Consider the following 9,167-nt stretch of genomic DNA (forward strand, 5'->3'; position numbering starts at 1 on the left):
CACCGCGCCCGTTTGGCCTCTGGGCCAATGACAACGGGGCCCAGCCCCTGGAACATTTTAATAAAAAAAGAAGAAAAGAATTTTTAAAAAAAGTAATAATAAATAAAAATGTTAATTAATTAATTAAGTAAGTAGTTAATTAACTTAATTAATCCTAATTAGATCAACCTAATCACTTAGGTTAGTTAATTAATCTGTTAGATTAGTTAGCAGTCAATGACAGCTGGGACCCACATGTCAGTTTGACCCAGTCAACCCCCTGTTGACTGCTGACGTCATGCTGGCATCATGCTGACGTCAGCAAACACTATTCTAGATAATGTTAGTTTAAATTAATTAAATAAATTCTAAAATGTTTTAAAACTATAGAAAATCATATAAAATAAACCGTAGCTCAGATGAAAATACTTTCTACATGAAAGTTGCTCAGAACGACGAGACGAATCCGGATATGCAGCTCGTTCATCTGCCACGCGTCCCTAGCATAGTGAACCTGCAACATCTCACCTCCGGTTCATCTGCTCGAAAACGCGAAACACCGGGAATACTTTCCCGGATGTTTCCCCCCTTCACCGGTATCACCTCCTACTATGTTAGGGCACACCTGTCACCGTTACTTGTTATGTCATGCATCATTATGCATCTGTTTGCATTGTATTCATTGTTTCTTCCCCCTCTTCTCTCCGGTAGACTACGAGACCGACGCCGCTGCTACCCAGTATGACTACGGTGTTGACGACCCCTCCTTCTCGGCTGAGCTTCCAGGCAAGCCCCCCCCCCCTTGATCACCAGATATCGCCTATTCTTCTCTATATTGCTTGCATTAGAGTAGTGTAGCATGTTACTGTTCGGTTACTCCTATTCTGTTGCATAGCCTGTCATTGTTGCTACAGTCATTGATACCTTACCCGCAATCCTAAATGCTTAGTATAGGATGCTAGTTTATCATCATTGGCCCTACATTCTTGTCAGTCTGCCTTGCTATACTATTGGGCCGTGATCACTCGGGAGGTGATCACGGGTATATACTATACATATATACATACTATACAGATGGTGACTAAAGCCGGGTTGGCTCGAAGAGTACCCGCGAGTGATTCACGGATTGGGGGCTGAAAGTACCTTTGTCCTGACGGCCCTCTGTGTGGATCTTTGTGGCGGAGCTACATGGTAGGTTGAGACAACCTAGGCGAGAGGTGGGCCTGGCCATGGTCGGCATTCGCGGTTGCTTCATAATATAACGCTTAACGAGATCTTGGTATTTGATCTGAGTCTGGCCACTAGCCTATACGCACTAACCAACTACGCGAGAAAGATATGGGCACTCGACGTCGTGGTATCAGCCGAAGCCTTCTAGACGTCAGCGACTGAGCGGCGCGTGCCGGATTGGACCGCGTAACATGACTTCCTTTGTAATGGAGGTTGCTAGGTCTGCTTCCGGCCGCCCTCGCAACGTGCAGGTGTGCAACGGGTGATGGGCCCAGACCCCTGCGCCATAGGAGTTAGACCGGCGTGCTGACCTCTCTGTTAGGCCTAGGTGGGGTTGCGACGTGTTGATCTTCCGAGGCCGGGCATGACCCAGGAAAGTGTGTCCGGCCAAATGGGATCGAGCGTGTTGGGTTATGTGGTGCACCCCTGCAGGGAAGTTTATCTATTCGAATAGCCGTGTCCCTCGGTAAAAGGACGACCCGGAGTTGTACCTTGACCTTATGACAACTAGAACCGGATACTTCATAAAACACACCCAGACAAGTTCCACAGACAACCCGGTGATCGCTTTTTCACAGGGCGACGAGGAGGGGATCGTCGGGTAGGATTATGTTATGCGATGCTACTTGGAGGACTTCAATCTACTCTCTTCTACATGCTGCAAGACGGAGGCTGCCAGAAGCGTAGTCTTCGACATGATTAGCTATCCCCCTCTTATTCTGGCATTCTGCAGTTCAGTCCACTGGTATGGCCCTTTACACATATACCCATGCATATGTAGTGTAGCTCCTTGCTTGCGAGTACTTTGGATGAGTACTCACGGTTGCTTTCTCCCCCCTTTTCCCCCTTTCCTTTCTTTCTGGTTGTCGCAATCAGATGCTGGAGTCCAGGAGCCAGACGCCACCGTCGATGACGACTCCTACTACACCGGAGGTGCCTACTACTACGTGTAGCCCGCTGACGACAACCAGGAGTAGTTAGGAGGATCCCAGGCAGGAGGCATGCGCCTCTTTCGATCTGTATCCCAGTTTGTGCTAGCCTTCTTAAGGCAGACTTGTTTAACTTATGTATGTACTCAGATATTGTTGCTTCCGCTGATTCGTCTATGATCGAGCACTTGTATTCGAGCCCTCGAGGCCCCTGGCTTGTATTATGATGCTTGCATGACTTATTTATGTTTTTAGAGTTGTGTTGTGATATCTTCCCGTGAGTCCCTGATCTTGATCGTACACGTTTGCGTGCATGATTAGTGTACGATTGAATCGGGGGCGTCACAATAAAGTATGCCATGTTGTGTACCAGATCTATTGTATACCCTACACTGATTTTGGCAAGGGAGTACAATAGTGATCTAGGAGTAGATCACTGAACAGCGGTCAAAATTATCCCTAGTGGAATCAGGATATGTTTCTTGATTATGGAGGTGACAAAAAGGTTCGTCGTAAAGGGTTACGTCGATACAAATTGAAAGCGGGAGCAATTAGCTAAATTAGCTCCGTACAGAGCATTGTAGACATAGAAATTTGCAAAATACATACGGATCTGAATTTGGCAGACCCATTTGACTAAACTTCTCTCACAAGCAAAACATGATCACACCTTAGTACTCTTTGGGTGTTAAATCACATAAACGATGTGAACTAGATTACTGACTCTAGTAAACCCTTTGAGTGTTGGTCACATAGCGATGTGAACTATGGGTGTTAATCACATGGTGATGTGAACTATTGTTGTTAAATCACATGGCGATGTGAGCTAGATTATTGACTCTAGTGCAAGTGGGAGACTGAAGAAAATATGCCCTAGAGGCAATAATAAATTTATTATTTATTTCCTTATTTCATGATAAATGTTTATTATTCATGCTAGAATTGTATTAACCGGAAACATAATACATGTGTGAATACATAGACAAACAAAGTATGACTAGTATGCCTCTACTTTACTAGCTCAATAATTAAAGATGGTTATGTTTCCTAACCATAGACATGAGTTGTCATTTGATTAACAGGATCACATCATTAGGAGAATGATGTGATTGACTTGACCCATTCCGTTAGCTTAGCACTTGATCGTTTAGTATTCTGCTATTGCTTTCTTCATGACTTATACATGTTCCTATGACTATGAGATTATGCAACTCCCGTTTACCGGAGGAACACTTTGTGTGCTACCAAACGTCACAACGTAACCGGGTGATTATAAAGGTGCTCTATAGGTGTCTCCGAAGGTACTTGTTGGGTTGGCGTATTTCGAGATTAGGATTTGTCACTCCGACTGTCGGAGAGGTATCTCTGGCCCACTCGGTAATGCACATCACTATAAGCCTTGCAAGCATTGTAACTAATGAGTTCGTTGCGGGATGATGTATTACGGAATGAGTAAAGAGACTTGCCGGTAACGAGATTGAACTAGGTATTGAGATACCGACGATCGAATCTCCGGCAAGTAACATACCGATGAGAAAGGGAACAACGTATATTGTTATGCGGTTTGACCGATAAAGATCTTCGTAAAATATGTGGGAGCCAATATGAGCATCCAGGTTCCGCTATTGGTTATTGACCAGAGAATTGTCTCGGACATGTCTACATAGTTCTCGAACCCGTAGCTTCCGCACACTTAAAGTTCGATGATGATTTGTATTATGAGTTATGTAATTTGATGTATCGATGGTAGTTCGGAGTCCCGGATGAGATCTGGGACATGACGAGGAGTCTAGAAATGGTCGAGACGTAAAGATCGATATATTGGATGACTATATTCGGACATCGGAAAGGAGTCGTCAAAGGATCTGAAAATATGATCTTCCACCAAGTAAACCAATTAGCATCAACTACAAGGAGTAATCAACACTACTAGCAACCCACAGGTACCAATTTGTGGTTTTGATACAAGATTGGATACAAGAGATGAACTAGGGTTTTGAGAGGAGATGGTGCTGGTGAAGATGTTGATGGAGATTGACCCCCTCCCGATGAGAGGATCATTGGTGATGATGATGGTGATGATTTCCCCCTCCCGGAGGGAAGTGCCCCCGGCAGAACAGCTCTGCCGGAGCTCTATATTGGTTCCGCCAAGGTTCCGCCTCGTGGCCGCGGAGTTTCGTCCCGTAAGCTTGCCCCCAATTTTTTCCAGTGTAAGAGCCTTCATATAGAAGAAGATGGACACCGGGGGGCCACCAGGGGGCCCAAGAGACAGGGGGCGCACCCAGTAGGGGTGGGCGCGCCCCCCACCCTCCTGGCCAAGGTGTGGCCCCCCTGAGGTGTTTCTTCCGCTCAATGATTCTTATTAATTCCAAAAATTAGTTTTGTGGAGTTTCAGGATTTTTGGAGTAGTGCAGAATAGGTTTCCAATGTTTGCTCCTTTTCCAGCCAGAATTCCAGCTGCCAGCATTTCCCCTCTTCATGGTAAACCTTGTAAAATAAGGGAGAATAGCCATAAGTATTGAGATATAATGTGTAATAACAGCCCATAATGCAATAAATATTGATATAAAAGCATGATGCAAAATGGATGTATCAACTCCCCATGCTTAGACCTCGCTTGTCCTCAAGCGGAAGCCGAAAACGAAAAATATGTCCACATGTTTAGAGATAGAGGTGTCGATAAAAATAAAATACAGACATGAGGGCATCATGATTATTCTTATAACAGCAACATATATAGATTTTATCATAAGATTTCTTATACTCATGTAATAATCCATTCACAATGTCAAGTATGGTTCAGAAACTTCATTGGAAGCCAACAAACTATAATCTCAGTCATTGAAGCAATTGCAATTTATCATAACATCAGAAAGAGTCAAGAATAGAGCTTTTCAGCAAGTCCACATACTCAGCTATCATGTAGTCTCCTACAATTGCTAACACTCACGCAATACTTGTTGTTACGGAGTTTCAGTCGGACTCTGAGAAAGACAGGGGCTTATTGTGTTGCCTCCCAACGTATTCACCTTTAGGTGATGTCAACAATAATAGACCATGCTAACTTACATCCAATTGGATATATCGATCTTTCAAACACGAGGAGCTTGCCAAAGGATAAAATGAAAAAGGGAAAGGTGAAGATCACCTTGACTCAAGCATAAAGTAAAAACATAAAGTAAAAGATAGGCCCTTCGCAGAGGGAAGCAGAGGTTGTCATGTGCGTTTAGGGTTGGATGCACAAAATCTTAATGCAAAAGAACGTCACTTTATATTGCCCCTTGTATGTGGACCTTTATTATGCAGTCCGTCGCTTTTATTACTTCCACAACAAGATCGTATAAAGCTTATTTTCTCTGCACTAATAAGTCATGCATATTTAGATAGCAATTTTTATTGCTTGCAACATGACAACTTACTTGAAGGATCTTACTCAATCCATAGGTAGGTGTGGTGGACTCTCAGGGCAAAATTGGGTTTAAGGATATTTGGAAGCACAAGTAGTATCTCTACTTGGTGCAAGGAATTTGGCTAGCATGAGGGGGAAAGACAAGCTCAACAAGTTTGGAAGGTCAATGACAATATACTTTAACTGAGATGTGAGAAAACATAAACCATTACATTGTCTTCCTTGTCCAACATCAACTCTTTTAGTATGTCATACTTAATGAGTGCTCCCAATCATAAAAGATGTCCAAGATAATATATTTGTATGTGAACCTCTCTTTCCTTATCACTTCCTATTAATTGCAACGATGGCCAAAACTACGTTTATCAACTTTCAACAACTTTTATGTCTCATACTTTCTATGTGTGAAGTCATCACTAACCATAAGATCAATATGAACTCTTTTATTCTTTCTACTTTCTCAAGATCATGGCAACATAGCAAAGCCCTTGACACAACACTAATCTTTATTATAGATAGCTCACGGACTCGATTACATAAAGAGATCATATAGCAAAACTAAAAACTACTTGATATCAAAACTTCAATCTACTAGATCAAGATACTACTAAAAGGATCGAACTAAATAAAACAGTAAAGATAGGAGTGTGATGGTGATACGATACCGGGGCACCTCCCCCAAGCTTGGCAGTCGCCAAGGGGAGTGCCCATACCCATGTGATTATGTCTCCTTCTTCACGGCTGGTGTTATGATCTTCTTGGCAATGATGCCCTTCACGATACGATTCTCCTACTCGAGCTTACACTACAAAAAAGAGACACATCCGTGACATTTTGGGCCGAACGAAAAAAAATTCTGTCATACATATGACACTTATATGATGATAATTGTGACAAAACCCGGTATCATCATAGATGTGGTGGGCTCCTACTTCTATGACAAAAAATCATGACAAAAATGGGCTTTTCGTCCTGGGCGGGCTGGAGACGCAGCTGCGTGACATTCTTTAGGCCGTCCATGACGGAAAAAACCATGGTAGAAGCGAGGGCGAGGAAAATTTTGGGGAGTTCCCGATTACGGTGGGAGGTCGGGGGCCGAGCGATGCGCGTTTCTCTCGTACACGTACACGCGTGTGTGCGAGGCATTGGCTCTAACTGAACCCGAGCGAGGCGTTAGGCTCTAACTGAACCCGAGCGATTGCACTGCAGGCTACGCGTTACTGAACCTGAGCGATCGATCGATGGCTGTTAACTGAACCCAGTCGAGTGATTCCTTCGCTACTGCTGCTAACTAAAGCCGATCGATTGAATGAACAGTGAGCGTTAGGGGGAGGGTTGGATGAACAGTGAGTGGAGGCGTTGCCTCTGGATGAACAGGACCCCGTGGTGTGGAGGGCTGGATGAACAGTAGGCGATGGAGGGGTGCCCGTGGAGGGGTGGTTGAACAGTAGCCGGTGGAGTAGCGCACGGTGCAGGCTAGATGAACAGGAGCCCGTGGAGGCTGGAGGAGGTCGGCGGTGGAGATGAACAGTATCCCGTGGAGTCTCGTTTTGCGGTACGCCACACCCCTCCCGATGAATAGGACCCCCGTTTCGACCGTAGCACTCCAACACAAGTCCATTTCGTCCGTTTTGCGGTACGCCACACCCCTCCTGATCAACATGACCCCCGTTTCGACCATAGGAGGTCCGTTTCCTCCATTTTGCGGTACGCCACACCTCTCCCGATCAACAGGACCCCCGTTTCGACCGTACGATGTCCGTTTCCTCCATTTTGCGGTACGCCACACCCCTCCCGATCAACAGGACCCCCGTTCCAAACGTGGCCAGTCGAACACAAGGTCGTTTCCTCCGTTCTGCGATATGCCAGGCCTCGTTTCCATCACCTGTTCCGTCCAAGCCCTCGCGATGAACACGACCATGCATTCCGTTCCGACCCAATCGGTTGGCTCCCACGCGTTTCATTGCCTCCCGATAAACACGATGTATTCCGTTGCCTCCCCATGAACACGATGATGACGCTATTTCTCCGTTCCGACCCAGCCATGTACACGAGCCCTGGCCGTACGTATGCGCGAGTAGGCATTCGAGACCCCGCCCGTATGTACACATATGTGGCCGTATTTTCTTTCTTGCACCCTGGCCATTGTACGTACGTGTACATGCTACGTGTGCGCCTCTACTACGACACGTGCACGCCTCTACATCAACCAGTATATATGTACATACACGTTCGCGACCACAATGACAACGCTATGTACGCTTCGACCAGGTGGGTCCCGATTGTCAGGCACTTCCTTGCGTGCGAAGATGTAGCTGGTGGGTCCCAACAGTCAGGGGGGCGAATCGTTTTGTTTTTTTTGCCCGGACGCACTTCCTTGCGTGCGAAGGTGTAGCTGGTGGGTCCCAGCAGTTAGGGGGGAAACGTTTTTTTTTGCAAAATATGGTGGCCCGTCCGGTGGGTCCCTGCTGTCAGGTGGAGGAATAATTATTTTGCGCGTAATAAGGAGGCACTTCCTTGTGGCCGCCGTGGACCCAGCTGTCAGCCTCTCCACGCACAGTACTCTTCTGATGGAAGTCGGTCATTGACCACATTGACCACGCCGCATTGAGAGCACCACGGCGGTGGACGACAGCGAGGCCTAGGAAGGGGACGACGCGGAGCCGGGGAAGACGCAGCAGTGGATGCCCATGCGAAGAGGAGTACGAGGGTTCACTGGTTCGGCTGCGGTGTGAGGCTGCCATCACCGCAGAATAACAGGGGGTGTGGGTGAGTAGAGGGATGGCCTGGCCAGCGGTGGGAGTAGTAGGGGGCGATGAGGCCTCCGCGGCATCACAACCGGCCACGGGAGGCAGGAGCATGCGACACGACCGACGCTGCTTTGGGCGGCTGGAGCACGAAGACCAGAGGTTGAAGAAGCACTACGGCCGTTGAATGGACATCGTACGGTCACTGGAGCTAGAATCGTTCATATTGACTAAGTTGACAAAGCCCTCCGTCCCCGTAAACTTAGTAGGCCCACAAGTCAGCCTCCCACCAAGGTGAGTCCCAGCTAGCAGGGGGAGTATTCATTTTTTTGTGCGTAATAAGGAGGCATTTCCGATGGGTCCGAGCTGACAACGGGGGGAACGTTTTTTTTCACGAAATACAGAGGCCCTTCAGGTGGGTCCCAGCTATCAGGTGGAGGAATCATTATTTTGCGCGTAATAAGGAGCATTTTCCTGTGTGGGCCCCTACTGTCAGCCTCTTCCGATGGCTGTTGTTTGTTGACCATGTTGACCTCGCCGCGCCGAGAGCACAAACGCGGTGGACGAGGGCGAGGACCAGGAAGAGAACCACCTGGAGCCTGCGAAGCCACCGCAGCGGATGCCCATGCTGAGGGGAGAACAAGCGCTGACTGGTCGGCTGCAGGGTGAGGCTGACGTCGCCAGAAAATAACAGGATGTGTGGGTGGTTAGAGGGATGGCCTGGCGGTAGCACAGCCAGCCACGGGAGGAGGGAGCAGGCAGTCCCGCCGGCGCTGGTTTGGGCGGCTGGAGCAGGAAGATCAGAGACTAAAGAAGCACGTCGGCCGTTGGATGGACATCCAACAGACACTGCTATGTGTTGACTAAGTTGAC

The sequence above is a fragment of the Triticum aestivum genome, chromosome 1B, assembly GCF_018294505.1.
Source record: "Triticum aestivum cultivar Chinese Spring chromosome 1B, IWGSC CS RefSeq v2.1, whole genome shotgun sequence".
NCBI lineage: Eukaryota > Viridiplantae > Streptophyta > Magnoliopsida > Poales > Poaceae > Triticum > Triticum aestivum.